Below are 16,156 nucleotides of genomic sequence, written 5' to 3'. Positions count from 1 at the left end.
GCTCTGCCAAGCTCACTGACTAATCCTGGGGACTGGGTGGCTCGTTTGCTTTGCTCTGGCCTCTCCTGCCGTCCACCTCTTCTCTCTTTCGTTCGCCTGCCAAGCTTGGCTGCTGAACCCGAGGTCTGTCTCTTCTTTCGGACTGGAGATGACCGAGCTGAGAGAGATGCTCAACTACCCCCCCACCCGCTCCCCCTCTCCCCCTCTCTCACTGCCTCCCCCGAACACTGATCTGGACGACAGGTTGGGTGTCTGCTGCTGCTCAGACCTCGCCGTGGGGAGCAGTCACTGAATCCCCGGCCCCTCCTTATCAAAAACGTAAAGCTGCCACCCAAGCACAACACAACCATCAAAACAGACAAGCAGACTAAGGCAACAATGAGCTACGACAGAGGGGGGGGGGTGAGGGTGTATATGTATGTGTGTGTGTGTGTCCTATGTGTGTGTGTGCGTTTGAGTGTGTGATGTACAGTATGTGAGTGCCTGGCTGCTTCAAGGACTTGGTGCTTTCAATGTGAGAGGGTGGTTAGACATGTACATTTGTATGTGTTTTGTGTATATGTGTGTGTGTGTGTGGGTAGGTGGGTGGCTGAGTTTGACTCGGCTATACGTTTGTGTGTGCACGTTGCCACATATGGGGGGTGTATGGGCGGGTCGGGGAAGTGGTTGTTTTTACTTATGAGGATCTGTGATAAAATTGAGAACTCAACAAAGATGGGGGGCTCGGTGGCAGAGGAGGTCTCCGTCTCTGCTGTGGGAGTGTGTGTGCATGTGTATGTGTGTGCGTGTGTGTACATGTGTGTGCCTGCGTCTCGGCGTGTGCGGCTGTAAAATCTGTCACACACATCAGAGCTGCCATCGCTGTGTGCGTTTGCTACTATTATTAACCACCATGTACGCACACCAATATGTTCCAGCGAGCCCTCCCTGGCGCACTGCATATGGCACACAAACACAAACACACGCTCTCACACACACACACACACGAGCACTTGCCTTCCCGACAAATAAAAACATTTGACTTGCCAGATTTGAGAGTTGTCGCAGCCCCGCCCACATCAGGTATCTGTGTTTGAGTGACAGCCGAGGGGCTGCAGGGACTCTGATCTCATACAGGACCAATGGGAAGTGCTGTGTTTGTATGTGTGTAAAGAGTCACTGACAACAGATATCTTCTGTATATTTATATTTATTTGTTTTACATTCTAAGCACCACATATTCATATCTGCCTCACATTTTCGATCTACTGTCTCTAGTCATTTAAGAGACTCAAAGGCTTGTGGGACAGATCCTGCGGCTCAGTTATTTAAGAGTCTGTTGATCGGGTTTTTTGGAGCATCATTTCCAAAACCTAAAGATATCCAGTTTACAGTTTATGAAACAGATTCTCACATTTGACAAAGAAAGGAAGTCAGGCAGCAAACCAGGGTCAGAACCGAACATAGAGTCACTGCAGAGGGACTCAAGCCTCCATATGGGGGGCGCCCAATAGCATCTGATTGATAGTCAAATAATTTCGGTTCAAATATTACTGAGATCAATACGAGGGCACTTTTCTGATGATGCAATGGAGCCTTGCTATTTAACCACTAGTGCATTTTCTAAGGTACTATTGAAAATCGATAAAAGCTTTGAAGGGAAACTGCTGATGAGCAAACGCAGCCCAAAACATAACCTGACTAAAGAACCATTGCTGACATGGCAAAAAATCTCTCAGTCTGTAGAACACTGTCAAATGTGTAATGCAACAAATGTGTTAAAGGGTTAGTTCACAAAAACTACCAAAAAAGTGCAATCTAGCCATGCAAATAGCTTTGTGTTCTGGTCATGGCTTTTATTTCTGCCTCCATCCCAAGAGGAGAAGTACATTTAGTAGAGAGTTGAAAAACTAAATTTTATGACTATGTCTGACTAATCCACAGACTTTACTGTCAAACACTTTTATTGGGTCTATGTCTCTGGCAGAAGGTGGTTGTATTTACAGAGACCACAGGGACTAATATCTCAAAACATATAAAATACCTCAGGTAAAACAAAAACAATCTGCATGACTTTATATACAGCACCAAAAGAGGTAAGAGAGTGAATTTGACACTTTTTTTGTAATTTGGATGAATCAAACCTTTTTACTGGTCTCAAATTTAGTTCTGGTCCAACACCTTCTCTCTGTTCAAATCAAAGAAACAGGGAGAGTGTTTATCTGATACGCAACTCATCTGTCAGTCTGTTTTCTGTTTCCCTCATTAATGCTCCCCTTAAAATAAATAATCAATTTCAAACGATGGAAGTGCCCATGTTCTTCCAGTTTGTGAAACATAGCGATGGTGGAGGACTTCGTAAAAATGTACCTCTTGTAGACGTTGTACAGTTTAAAAAAGGTGGAACTTTTGTCTTGCTAATAAAAGGTGTGTAAGTATGGACAAAATGAACTGAGAGAAGGCGCCATCTGGATCCGTATCTATCTCTATATATATACAGATATATATATATAAATAACGTTGAGCATAAATGAGCCTTTACCGTTCTCTTACACATCTGAAGCTCAGTTTCCGCTTCCCTCTCTCCATGCCTTGGCCAAATACCGTGGGGATATCTAAACTGGAATGGCATAAAGGGGGTGTTCCACCACCATGTACAGTAAAGGACCCCACCTCACACGCAGATGCACACACACACCCTGCTTGCCATTTTCTCAAGACAAAAGAAAAAGAGGCAGCTAATATATTTGCAGCTTTGTGTGTGTGTGTGTTGGGAGGGGGGAGGTGGGGGTGAGGGAGGAATCTGCTGCTAGGTTGGGCTTGGCAGACACTGGCGGATGTGTATGTGAGAGAGTTTGTGCGTGCTGTTTATCGTGAGTGGAGACAGGGGTATCACTCAGTGAGACAGAACGCTCTGGGTTCCCCCAGCGGACGATGCTGCTATCACGGCACCACAACACAACACCACCACACAACACTACAGCAGCAGCAGCAGCAGCAGCAGCAGCAGCGTCAAGCTTTGCACCATGCCCCAGCAGAATAGCACGGTACAGCAGGGACAAGCAGCTAACTTTGCAGCACGCGGAAAACACTCCTGCGTTTCTATTCTTGAAAAAAAAAAACAGGCCTAAACTTCACTTTAGTTCCTGCTGCACCCTGATTCCTTTAGAAGTAATTGCAGCAGGTTAAGCTATATATGGTTGAGGCGCACAGCAGGCACTGGGGGGATTTGACACGTGATAGATCATACTGTGTGGGCTCGGCTTGACTGTTTCGAACACACATACACATGCACCTCCCCTCTTGGCCACTCACCATCACTATAAAGGGGGGAAAACGCAGCATTTAACATCATTGCATGGACAGAATGATGTTAACCAGTTTGAAAAAAAAAGATGTGTCCCTTATAGGCGGATTAAATACGGAACTCAGCACCAGCCCTGATGGTGTTTCATTTTGGGTGTGAACTTCATGAGCAACATTCACTTTCCCATATGCCTGTAAATATATAGGAAAGAGAGAGAGAGAGACAGAGAGGAGTGTTGTAGAGAAAATGTGGATGAAAGGAGGAGAGTGGATGGAGTAAAAGGGCAATTTAATGCTGAGAGTAATAAAATACAAGGAGGAGAAAAAGATGGAGGCAGACTGAGAGACTGACAGGAGGGAATGTCATAAGGAGAAGGCAGAGACGGAGAAGACATTCAGTGGACGGACAGAGCGGCAGACGGAGGGAGGGATGAGAGGGGGGGGGGGGTAAGCAGCTCAGTTCATGCCCCTCTCCCCATGCAGTGAGGACTCCTCCCTGGGGGGACTCAGACTTTAAGCCCCTGCCCTGCTTTATATTCCCCTGGATACTGCAGCCAGATCAATCTAGCTAGCTACCCAGTGTAACTCAACCTAGTTCAGTGCAGCCGGGCCCCAAGAGCCGCTTATACAGGATGTCGTTTTAGGAGCAGTGGAGGCTGGTGTCAGGCAAATTTGTAAATGCACCACTGGTATATATAATATTAGAAACAGATTTTTGTTAAGAACTAGTCTCCGTGTTTTTGCATTCATGTGTTAGCCCATTACTACAATTCCCATGTACTTTACATTACTGTCGGCTGTCAGCTATATGTCTGAATGTCTTTTTCACTGTATAATCCATCACAGTGTACATTGTGTCCACTCTTGTTTTTTTTTTTTTTGTCAAAGTTAATTTATCATTTCCTGGTAATGCAGTTGTAAGTGCAGGCTGATTTGAACGGCCTGCCCTGCATTACCACAGAAAATATCACAATTCTGAATAATGCAGACAAGATGTTCACTGCCATGAATGACCCGACTGGAGTTAAGTCTTTGTAAGTACATTTATTTAATACCATATGGAAATGAATGGGAATCAATTAAAAGCTGGGGAAGGTAGTAAAACCCATTCAAACATCTATAATGGTACAGTAAGCTACACATGTGTGCATCTGTACGACTATTTATAGTCCCACCAGGGGACTCGGGTATCAAACCAGGCATTTGGTTGTTTGAAATTGAACAAGCTCTTGACCAGAATGAAAATAATCTAAAGCTAATGTCTTTAAACCCATAATCCTGACACAAAATATGGAATTCTTGGGAGAAAATTGGTCACGATAATTAAATTACTATCAAGTAGATATAGGTTTACTGCTGCACACTTAACAAAATGAAGGTCAAATATGAAACTGTAGTAAGATAAGTCACCTTGGCAGAAAACAGCTAACGAGGATGACACGACATGGTCTAAAGTATTACCGGTCAGGCAACATAAAGAGTCCAGGGTACAAAGCTTCTGCATCATAGACTTTATATAAAGATGGACAACATGGCTGTTCCCCATAAATGAGGCCAAAGCATCTGAATTGTCCTCTGTAGGCTGGCTACAGTACAGGTAGTAAACCCTGCCTCCTCCATGTTAGTGGGTGGGATATTGGATCAGACTAAAAAAGCTGATCCAATATCCCACCCGCGTTTGGGAGGAAGTGGAGACGTGTCTTACATCTATATATAAAGTCCATGCTCTGCCCTTCTAAATCTTTAAACTACAGAGGACGACCACAAGATTTGCTTAAATGTCTCAAAAAATTACTGGTGCATGGATCTTGAGATAAGATATTTTGGTTTATCATTATCAAACTGTTTATTTTTACCTTAAGCTGTGAACGCTACATTCCACATGTATTAAGAATGCAGAAACACCTTCTGGTTCCTGCACACAACTGTCTTGGTTACACTAAATCATTGTTGTGATCCAACATGATGACACCATGGTGCAATTTCATAAAGGTTCACCGGGTGGCTGACTACATAAATACTTTACATTATATACAAATTAATAATATCCCTTCTCAGCACTAGACATCAATATGACTTTTTCCTTCGATAGATGCCTGCTCTGGTGGATTCAAAGCTTTGCTTCGATACTTTGAGGTTTCAGTTCCTGCTTTGGTATCTGCAAGAAAACTGGTTTGTGCAAAGCTTTCTCATCCATATGAGCCGAGCACAGTTTGAGGATACAGCGGTTTGCAGCAGGCGGGAACCCTGGGTATCCAGCCAGCGCTTCAACAGTATAATGACACAGTCAGCAGGGCTACTAACACATCAGCGCTGGAAACCACAGTGTCTCCACTCACCCTTTCTTCACCTCTTCCTCCCGCACGCTCTCGTGCCCTCTTCATCACCTCCTCTCTTCCTTCCCTCCTTCACTTCATCCCCCCATTCTCCGTCCTCTTTCACCTCCCTCCTAAACCCCCTGTCGTCATCTCCCCCCTTCCTGCAAACCCCACCTTTTCCTCACCCTTACCAACACCCCTTGTCCCCCCTTTCGCCCCCCTTTTTCCAATTAGTCTGTCTGTGTGCAGCTAGCCAGCCGATCTCTGCCCATCCTGCCGGTGCTGGTTCGCTCACCCAGCCCCTCTGGCGAACATGACAAAGAGAGATCCTCAGTATTCAAACAGACACACTGCTTTCAAATGCCGAATGGCAGGGTCGACCTGGGTGCAGCTTTAAGCAAAATATTCAAATTCTCAGCCTTTCTTTTTTAAGAATTTGCATGGATATGCATTCATTTGCAATGTGTAAAGGCACAAGGACAGCTGAGCCTTGGTTTTAGAGCGAGAGGAATAAAATAAATAATGCAGAATGAAAATGTATGATGGTATGAAACCTTGATTGGGTAGGCTCGTAGGATCGTGGATAAAAACTGAGCTCAAAATTGATAAAAAAGAAAAAGTCAGACTCAATGCCTCATAAATTAATTTTGGCACCATGGTTACTGTTGAACGGGAGATGATTATCAGTACTTTAACGAGAAAAAGGGAGTTAATCTTGTTCTAATATACTGTAATCCACGACTTCCCGGACAACTTCCTGTTTGTTCAGTAATCTCAAAACTTCACCAGACACCCAAAGGTTACGGGAAGTGATACTTCCATGAGAGGGACAGGAGGAGACTGAAAGAAACTGAGGAGACTGACAGAAAAACAGAGGCAAACATATTAAGAATAAAAAGAAAGAGTGAAGGAATGAATACAGAAAGACAGAGGATCAGAGGAGAGATGGAAGTGGTTGTCCGCAGGTGGAGTTTACAATCCTCAGGTGTAGCCTCGATGTTGCACTGAGGTCAATGAAGAGCGATACATTTTGATAAACCTAGACCGAACCCAGACTAGCGGAATTTAGATGTTTAAATCAGAAATAGGTATTCTAAAATCAAAATGTTGACATTGTGAAATATAAAGGAATATAAAGTCATATAAAGTTAGCATTGCAACCTTTTACGTGATGAGCGGTTTCTGTTTCGCTGAGAGGAACAAACAGTACCATATAATATAGTACCATACTTTTACATCCTCGTGTAACGGTATAGAGCGTATATAACCCATTGTTTTATAAGTATCAAACAATCTATATCAGCAATTCCTGCTTCCGATAATGTTTACCAGCTCTTAAACGATGCCATTATTTCCAGTCCTTGTGAAATAAATGCAGGCATGCTGGTCCCTGGAAAGTGTTGCATGAGTCAAATTGTAGTTAAAATCCCACATCACTGCACTTTGATGAGGCCAATTCACTTAAATCATAAAGCTACACGATACATTTTGAAAAGGGAGGCACTGCAGGGCAACTTATTCATTGATTACAAGACATATCTGTCTCTTTTGTAGGATAACACTTTGATAGGTGACACTAACCTCAAACCTTCCTGTCGAGGGGGGACTCAGTGACCTAATTTCTTATTCCTCAAATCATATCAATGTGATTCTTGCATACGTGAGTGGTGGTTGGAACAATATGTTGAAAAAAGGTGAGCATCTATTTATTCCAAAGGCCTTAATGAGCAACATGCAATAGCGAGACAAGTCTTTTTTATTTCCAGAGGAGAAACAAACGTTATTTGTTAAACTGTGCACTTAGATGAGCACACAGCTTGACAAATGAACAGGAGAGAAAACGTCATCTGAGACACACCATCTGATTCACATGCAGGTAGAGTGAAACAGATGCAGAGTAAGAGAGAGAACAAGACAAAGGAAAAGACAGAAAGTGAGTGAGAGAGACAAAGACAGTGACAGACGGTAGACAGAAAAGAAGTCAGATTTTAAAGATGGGATATTAAAAAAAAAAAAAAAACGACAGAATAGTGAGGAGAGAAGCAGAAGAACAATGGGCAGAGGCACAGCCTCCTCTGGCCGCTTCAGACCCCAGACCCTGCAGAGATTCCTTTCATTAGGATTTAATAGTATGCTGCCGGCTTGCCATTCTGACCTGCGCTCTGTGCCGGTAATAAGAACGGCCTTCAGAGCTCGACCAAAGCAACAGAGCTGCTTGAGAGTGGGAAGACGGAGAGGGGGGTGATAGGGAGAGAGGTGGAGGGGCATAGGAGCCGATGAGGTGCACTTTTAAATTGACACGGGGGCGTTACATTTTCACATTCTTGCTCACTGCGCCCGGGCTGATAGGAGAGGGAGACAGGGAAATAGGGAGTTTTGTCTTTCTGGATGTTTTTTAATCCCCACCGCGAGTTTCGGGTTGCGGTGACCCTTCTGATGCAGAGCTCCTCTGGTGACGGAGGTTATTTTGGTTGACAACAGTCTGAGCTGTTCTTCAGGAGGTGCTGAAGGTGGCAGACTAATATTCTGGCCTCTTCAAGCTCATGACAACACCTGACAGGCATACGTGTTCTGATATTCATTTGTGTATGTGCCACCTCTATAGCGAGATGTCATTTTCAAATCTGCACTTTTGGACCCTTGAGGAAATCACAGCTGCCTAAACCAAGGACAGAATAGAGACTGCGATGGGCGTCCTGTGAACCACGCTACAGCACAAGTTTCCATTTTAAGACCTTATATCCACCTCCTCAATGGAAACATCACCGGGAAAACAACTTCCACAAGTTTCCGTCCTTTTCTGGCTTTAATGCAATTTTTAACAACGAATTTGTATTAACCCCCAATGTCCAGTGCCAAACTCGTTCTCCATCTATCAGCTGTTGGAGTCACCTCCAATAAAGCATTCCAGTGGGGTAGTACACATGTCATCCATTGTATAGCAATCATTTATTTTCTGCTTTCTCCACAATGGGTGTATTTATGTTAGTGGGTGAGGGGGCATATTGCGTGGAGAATAAGTATTTGGCGTCAACAATAACAGTGTGCATTATTCCAGTGCTAATACCCTGTCCTGCTGATGTCCTTTCTACATATCACAGATGGGCTCAGACAGGGGAGAGCGGCAGTATTATGCCTCTGCCGAGATCTTCCACTGAATATATTACCATGTGATAGGGGGAGATGTCTCACTCGCCAACACACACACACACACACACACACACACACACACACACACACACACACACACACACACACACACACACACACACACACACACACACACACACACACACACACACACACACACACACACACACACACACACACACACACACACACACACACACACACACACACACACACACACTTGTAGTGTTGGGCCAAGAGAGCTGCATATGCCCCAAACATACAAGCATGGGCTTCATTAATGAAGTGCCAGGAGAAGAGGGAGAGGGGGTGAGAGAGAGCAGGAGAGGGGGTGAGAGAGAGAGAGCAAGAGAGAGAACGCACGAGCGTGTGCGCGTGTGCGAAGCAGCCGGGGGGGGATTTCCTTCTTTAAGCTTTCAGCTCCCACTGGGCTTAGCTCGACTGTATGAACCCTGATGTGGGCCTGCCTCTAACACATGGCATTACACACACACACACACACACATACACACACACACACACTCAACCACACACTCACACACACAAAGAATGTATACATTGACGCTCAGCGGGGGAGCAGCAGCGCAACACTGGCTCCTAAACATTTGGCTGTGGACGTCTCATTGACAGATGTACATGGAATCTTGCAGAGAGGGTCAGGTCATCGCTGCACGCTCCTCTTCCTCCTTTCCTCTTCCCCTCCCTCTTCATCCTTCCCCTCTTTTACACAACACCCTATTTGTTCTGCCATTGCTTCCATCTCCGTCGCTGGCTGGTGGCTGCTGGTCATGCCATGCATGGGGTAGCGAACGCCAATTAAGCCACATCGTAGTAGGTGTGATAGCTCTGTTGGCAGAGGGAGTGTGTGGTTTCGGGTACGTCTGGCATCTGATACTGTAAATATGAGCTTCCTGGCTGACAGGGACAACCTGTTTCCAAGTGGAGATGCACTCGTTCTTCCTCTGTGACGGCAGCCGTGATACTGACAGAGTTTGGCATCGTTCTCAAATAAAATATACATACATTTGGGAGCATATGTGCGGCAGCTTTAAACAAGTCCAGTCAGCATATGTTCATTGCAAAACACAACTCTGACAAATGGGTGTTGAATTCAATATTTCATTACCAAACAGAAAAAGGTGGAACAATGTTTTACCACATGTCCCTGTTCCCTCTTCTAAATCTCTGTTCCCTAACTGAGGCGATTTGTTCAAAAATGTTTTCAAACAGGCCACAACAGCAGCTACTTTCTCTTTTGGAATCTCTGATAATCAAAGAGGGCTTTGAATGAAAGCTGTGTATGTTTAGGTTGAACTTGAATGTTTTTCTCTTGCAGGGTTGTCTTCATCTATTGTTTTTTTGTGGTCATCCCAACCGCTCTGTGCCAGCACCAGCGCTCCAATTCGGAAATGTTAGAAACTTGATTCTTTTGAATGACCGCCAGTTACCCATCCTATGCCAAGTTCAGACTACACAACTTTCAAAGTCATGGGATCAATGTGCAGCTCAACATGGCTCGCTGTCTTGCTATTGGGAGTCTTGCAGTCAGTTACTGACTGGGGGACAGGGGGTCATACACTGCACACTTTCACCAGGAGACACTCTGAAATAGTAAGTCACCTCCGCTCTGATTGGCCACATTTGTCGTCTGATTGGAGGAGGCAACATGTCCGCAAGCCTCTGGAATCGTGTCTTAGAAGAGCTCACACATTGTTGATTGGTGACTGCCAATCAAATGCTGAGGATGCTAAGGCTTTCCTCATAAATATCTCTCAACAATGGTTAACAACGTCGCCTCACAGCAAGAAGGTTCCCATCTTGGTTTCCTGATTCAGCCAGGATCTTTGTTCTCCATGTGTCTGCACTAGTATTCTCCAGGTAGTCCGACTTCCTCCCAAAGCTTAAAAACATGCGGGTTGGGGTTAGACCCTAAACCATCTTAATGCGTGAATGTGAGTGGGGTTGTCTTCATATGTTGGCCATGGAATACTCTGACGTCCTGTCCAGGATGTATTCCACTTCTTGCCCAATGTCAACTAGCATTGGCTGCAGCTCCCCTTAAGACCCTTTAAAAGATAAGCTATATATAATATCCGATAAGGATGGATGGACGGATTATATTGCACATGTTTCATTGCCTGGGTAGGAACTGGTTTAGCTCATATTTATACCAAAGAGCAGTTGGCCTATCCGATGAGGTACTTGTGGGATGGGTTCATCTAAAGCTGAAACCATGACTGTCCACCAGCAGCTTGAGAAAGACAAGCAGCCAACGGTTCTCTACACTGCTGCCAAAACACACCACTGCTTTCTTTTCACCAGTCACTGGGCGATACTGGAGAGATGTGAGCAACGGGGCGTAAAAACACTTCCCCTGCTCTCCTCCTCTCTCTCCACCACCCTTCTTCTCCCAGCTAGGGAGCCCAGAGGTCAGCGCAATCAGGACCCATGAGCAACAAAGGGCCCTAGTTAGGCGTCCAGCTCAGTGCCCGAGAGAAAGGCCAGCTTAGTGGGGCGAGACTGTCCATTAGGCAAGACCCCTGGAACACCCCAGGGATCTGAGGTGAAAGGGGTTAGAAAGAAGAATAAAAACACGATCAACCCAGACACATACACACACATATTCTCAAAGACATACACAGATCATATGAGGCCTTGTTTGACACTGCTGTCAGGGTGCAGTGAAGGGGAAAGACGAGAACCCGTGTCACACTGAGACATCACACACACAAAATACACAAATACACACATAGGCGCACACATTCAGGCCTACACTTCTCCACACACGTAAACAAAAAAGGCATGAATTTCCATCTTTTTCATCTCTCAGTTCCCTACACCTTGCTGTTGCAGCTTCATATAACTGGCTGCAGCAGCAGCCAAAGAGCTGACAAAATACTCACACAGCATCACGACTTTTCTGTCTCCTATCTGTTTGGAAGATGGGCGGGGAAGACGGCTTTGTCTTTGTGAAGCCTGTAGTCTGACAGATTTTCCTTCCTCTGTCAACTGCACTCAGCCTACATGAACTTTGCAATATTCTGCATTAATATGTCATTGAGTACATCACCAAATAGTTTACTAATTCCCTGTATTCACACATAAATGTGTCACTTTGTCAAAAGCAGCAGAAGTGACTCGAATTAGGACAATGTGTCATTTTTGTAATCCTTCATCGCTGGGTTTGTAGACCTTGAGGCCGTGGAATTTACACTTCCTGTAAAGAAGGTGTTCATTTTTGGATTTCTAAAAAACACAACATCGAAACCCTCAAACTTTCACACTTCTGAGTCTCATCACAGCCAAACTAACCCACTCACTTTTTGCGATCCTCCATTTTTTTTCACAATTTCTTTCCTGTTAGGTAATTTAACACGTCTCTCACGTCTTTCCCTTCATCTTCTTACATACCTAGCACATCCATATCATGACTTTTTTACCTCCTTTAACCTTAGCTGTCACACTTTATGTCATACATCTCTTTTCAAACCCGACCACTTCCCATTCCTCGTTTGCTTCCCCTTGGTCCGCCCCTTCTCCTAAACAACATGTCTATACCACTCCCTATAAGGTATCAATAGGGCCACATGTCATTGTCTTCAAGTTAGCATCTCTGGCCCCTTGCTACGGACTTCTCCACCAACACTCTTACACACTTTTTACTTCTCTCCCCAAGGTCAACACTGAGCTCCCTCAGGGCTGAAATCCACCAATCATGTCCCCCAGCTCCATCCCTCAGACCACGGGGCCCCTCCGCCGCCCACCTGACCTCTCCTCCAAAGAGTCCCCTCAATACATCCCCAACCCAGGGCCAGTGTACAGAGCTGTGGCCACCGATCACAACATGTCAGGCAGCCTGTCCTGATGGAGCATGGCGTCAGAGCAACACGAGGCTTCACAAAGGTTGACGCCTCCAGAGACTGTCTGCCCCTCTTTCTCTTTGTCCCTACCTCTCTTTCTGTCCCACCGATGACACAGTGAGGTTTTGAGTAGACGTGAACAGGGATTTTTTTCAACAGTATAAAAGTTGAATAAGAAAATGCATGGTAGTCAATTAACAGAGTCATAAGAAAACTGCTCAAAAACAATAAAAAAGCGAACAGCGCGTTACAACATTGAGTCCTGGAATGCATCTTATATGACAAATTAATTAAACATAGCAATGCATGTGTATCAAGGCAAAGATATTTCCTTTAAGGATCAAATCATAGCTACTGTAGCCTTGGCATAAATAAAAAACAGCATGTTATGTGGTCAATTCCGTGCAGTATGCAGCAGGAATATCAAAGGTTCCTTATTTAAATGTGTGGAATGGCCATAGAGACTTAACATCAACTTAAGTTAGACCTTGCAATAAATTTATTCATAATTCAAATTTTCCTTTATCTCTTTCTGGATATTATGCTACAACCAGGCTGCTAGAAAAATAAATGTGTGTGTAGTTTGCTATTTCCTGCAACATTGGCTTGTGAGGGGAAATTGTAAATGAGGCTTTTGGAAACAAGGAGGTTGATAAACATGCAGAGAGTAAGTGATAGAAAGGGTATTGAGAAGATGGAGGGTAGGTTAAAAATAGAAAAATTGGCATGAAAGTGGAGAAAGAAATAAACAAGAGGAGAGTGAAAAATAGGGGAAAGATTAGGAGCTATAAGAGGTTTCGACAGAATGAACCATAACAAGGAAGCAAAAACAACATTATCTCTTTTTGTATGCATGTGAGTGCATGTATGATATACAAATGTACTGAGGGAGGAAAGCTGCTTCTAAACTGTAAGAAAGGAATGTGCAAGAAATGGTGCATTATCCTGCTGGAAGTGGCGATTAGAAGATGGTTAATTGATGATTGATTGGTATTAAGGCCCAAGAAAACATCCCACACACTGCTGCAGCCACCCAGGACTATTGATAAATGGCCGGTTGGGTCCATGAATTCATGCTGTTGATGCCAAATTCTAACATTATCATTTGCAGCCTCAGCAGAAACCCTGATTCATCAGACGAGGTCCTGAACTGACCAATTTTGGTGAGTGTGAGTCTACTGCAGCCTCATGTTTCTGCTCGTGGCTGACAGGGGTAGACGTCTTCTCATGTTGTCCCCCATCTACCCACAGGATGTGTGATGTTGGGCAATCTGAGATGCTTTTCTGCTCACCGCAGTAGTAAAGAGTGTTTTTTTCTGCAGAGCTGCTTGTCATTCAATGTTTTTACCCCCATACAATTCTTAGTAAACTAATGCAAGCTAATGATGTAAATTCTCATTTTGAAGGTTGAACCTATGGTTAGTGCCTATGTGTAGGACACTGGTTAGCTCACCTGGTCGGGCTGGTGCCCCATGTACAGAGGGCTGGTTCCAAACTGCCCTTAACTTTGAATGTGAACTACATCTTTGGAAGCCGAGACCCATCACCTTTATAACATATCACTGACCACAGCTCACAAATGGTCCTTGTTGATTTAGCTAAATGGCAGAACCTTACAATGACATGGTAAATATAACCAAAGACCAAAACTAATTAAATAGAACAGAAAGACAAGACGTGAAGAAACAAAAACATTAAATACACAAATAAATAATGTATTGCTGGAGGCTCTAAGCATTAAAATAAGTTTCTGTAGTACTCTTGGACGAAGAGGTGCGGCAGATTTTAAGAAACAGTGAAGTCACTTCACATTTTTAAATGTTGTAGAGTTTCTCACAGTCTCTTAGTTTTCAAATGGTCTTCTGTCCGTTTGTGGAACTTGCTGAGTGTTTATCATATTATCTTCTGTTCTCTACAGAGAAGTGGGCCTTATATGCAACACACTGTGGTTAGCTAGGATTAACTGGCAGAATCCTTTTCTGTGTGTGCGTGTGTGTGTGCTTGTGCGTGTTTGTGTGTGTATGTGCTTGTGCGTGTTTGTGTGTGTATGTGTGTGTGTGTGTGTGTGAGTGTGTGTGTGTGTGTGTGCGTGTTCTGCCTACTGTGTTTTTCCACAACTTTGGGATGAGATCTGAGAGGAAACGGACAGATTTCCATCTGTCTGCTCCATTTGCAAAAAATGAAAAAAAAAAACCTTCTTGTGATTCAAATATATGCTTTAGCCACCTCTCTCTCCATCTCTTCCCCCCCTCTCCTCCATCTCTCCCTCTCTTTCCAAGTGGCATCTGCAGATGACCAGGGCATCAAGAGTCTCTGGGGCTGAGGGAGGAATAGGGGGAGCAGGAGGGGAAAAAGAGAGGAAATGGAGAGAAGAGAGAGAGAGAGAGAGAGAAAGAGGGAGCAAGCGCCTCTCACTTCATATTTCCCCAGCACCACCCCGGCGTGCCAGCCAGCCTGCAGTCTGTTCTCCTTTGAGCTTTCTATTCTACCACAGAACAGAAAAAAATCAATTCATATTTCCATAATCCACACTCCTGTCTGTCTTCATGTCTTCGCCTCTCCCCCCTCCTTCCATCCCTCTCTTTCTCTCGCTCCTCTGTCTCCTTCCCTCTCCCCTTCTCCCCTGGGGTAGACTAACCCCTCCACCCCGATCCTACGGCCTACAAATGTCACTACGCAGAGCAACAATAACGGCCTAAACAAAAGGAGGCCTTGCTCTGAGCTCTGAGCCCCTCGACGGAGACTGTTGGCTGCTGCTGCCATATGCCGGCCAGCTCGGGCCGCGGAGAGAGAGACAGGGCGACCGGGGCTGCACGGGACTCCAGCCTACAGCCCCACAAAAGAGGAAAGGAGCCCTAATCCTGGTAATGAGGCCCGTGAATACAGCCTTTATGTATACGGGGGAAAGGGCCAATCCCTCTGTACACAGCACGCTAACTAGCCATCTTAAGGGCCATCTTATCCACACAAACGATCTGGTTGACAACAGAATGAAAGAAAAGTGAGGTGGTGGGGGGGCTAAAACAGAAGACATGCTGGAAGAGAAGGATGAGACAGGCTCATGTCAACACATACACTATGTTTACACTATTTACCCCCCACCCCACTTCATCTCTTTTGGTTTCAGTTGCTCTTTTTACTCGTCTTCCTTCACTAGCGTTTCCTGTGCCTACCTCTGTAAGTCTGTAATTTCTTGCTCACACTCGTGTTCCCTCACTCCCTCTACCACTTACTCTGATAGCATGCTCTGGTTCTTGTGGGGCAGGCAGACATTGCCTGAAGCATCTTTTTACAAGCACGTTTATTCCTCAAAGTGGATCAGAGAGGCAGGAGAGCTGTTTAAACTCGCTGGCTTGGCTGCTGTGTTAAGAAATAGTTAGCCTACGCACATATTGTTGTCTTTCCCTCAGTTTCTTTTTACTCGTGCATTTCTTCCCCTCTCTCCCTCGTGGGCTGTTGCAGTCATCTGTCCGGTGATTTTGCTCCAGGTCCCGTTTTGTCCTGTGGCTGCTCCTCTTGGCACAGACACAATTCGCTCCACGT

The 16,156-nt window shown here is 44.9% G+C and overlaps 1 protein-coding gene across 3 annotated transcripts in view; it reads right to left on the bottom strand.

Annotated features, from left to right (window-relative positions):
• dennd1b (DENN/MADD domain containing 1B) overlaps positions 1-16,156 on the bottom strand; it is a 106,961-nt gene that overhangs the window by 64,605 nt on the left and 26,200 nt on the right. The window lies entirely within an intron of this gene.

Source organism: Limanda limanda, chromosome 9, assembly GCF_963576545.1.
Source record: "Limanda limanda chromosome 9, fLimLim1.1, whole genome shotgun sequence".
NCBI classification, from domain to species: Eukaryota; Metazoa; Chordata; class Actinopteri; order Pleuronectiformes; family Pleuronectidae; genus Limanda; species Limanda limanda.
Note: the sequence above shows the minus strand (reverse complement) of the source record. Positions and strands in the feature narration are given on the sequence as shown.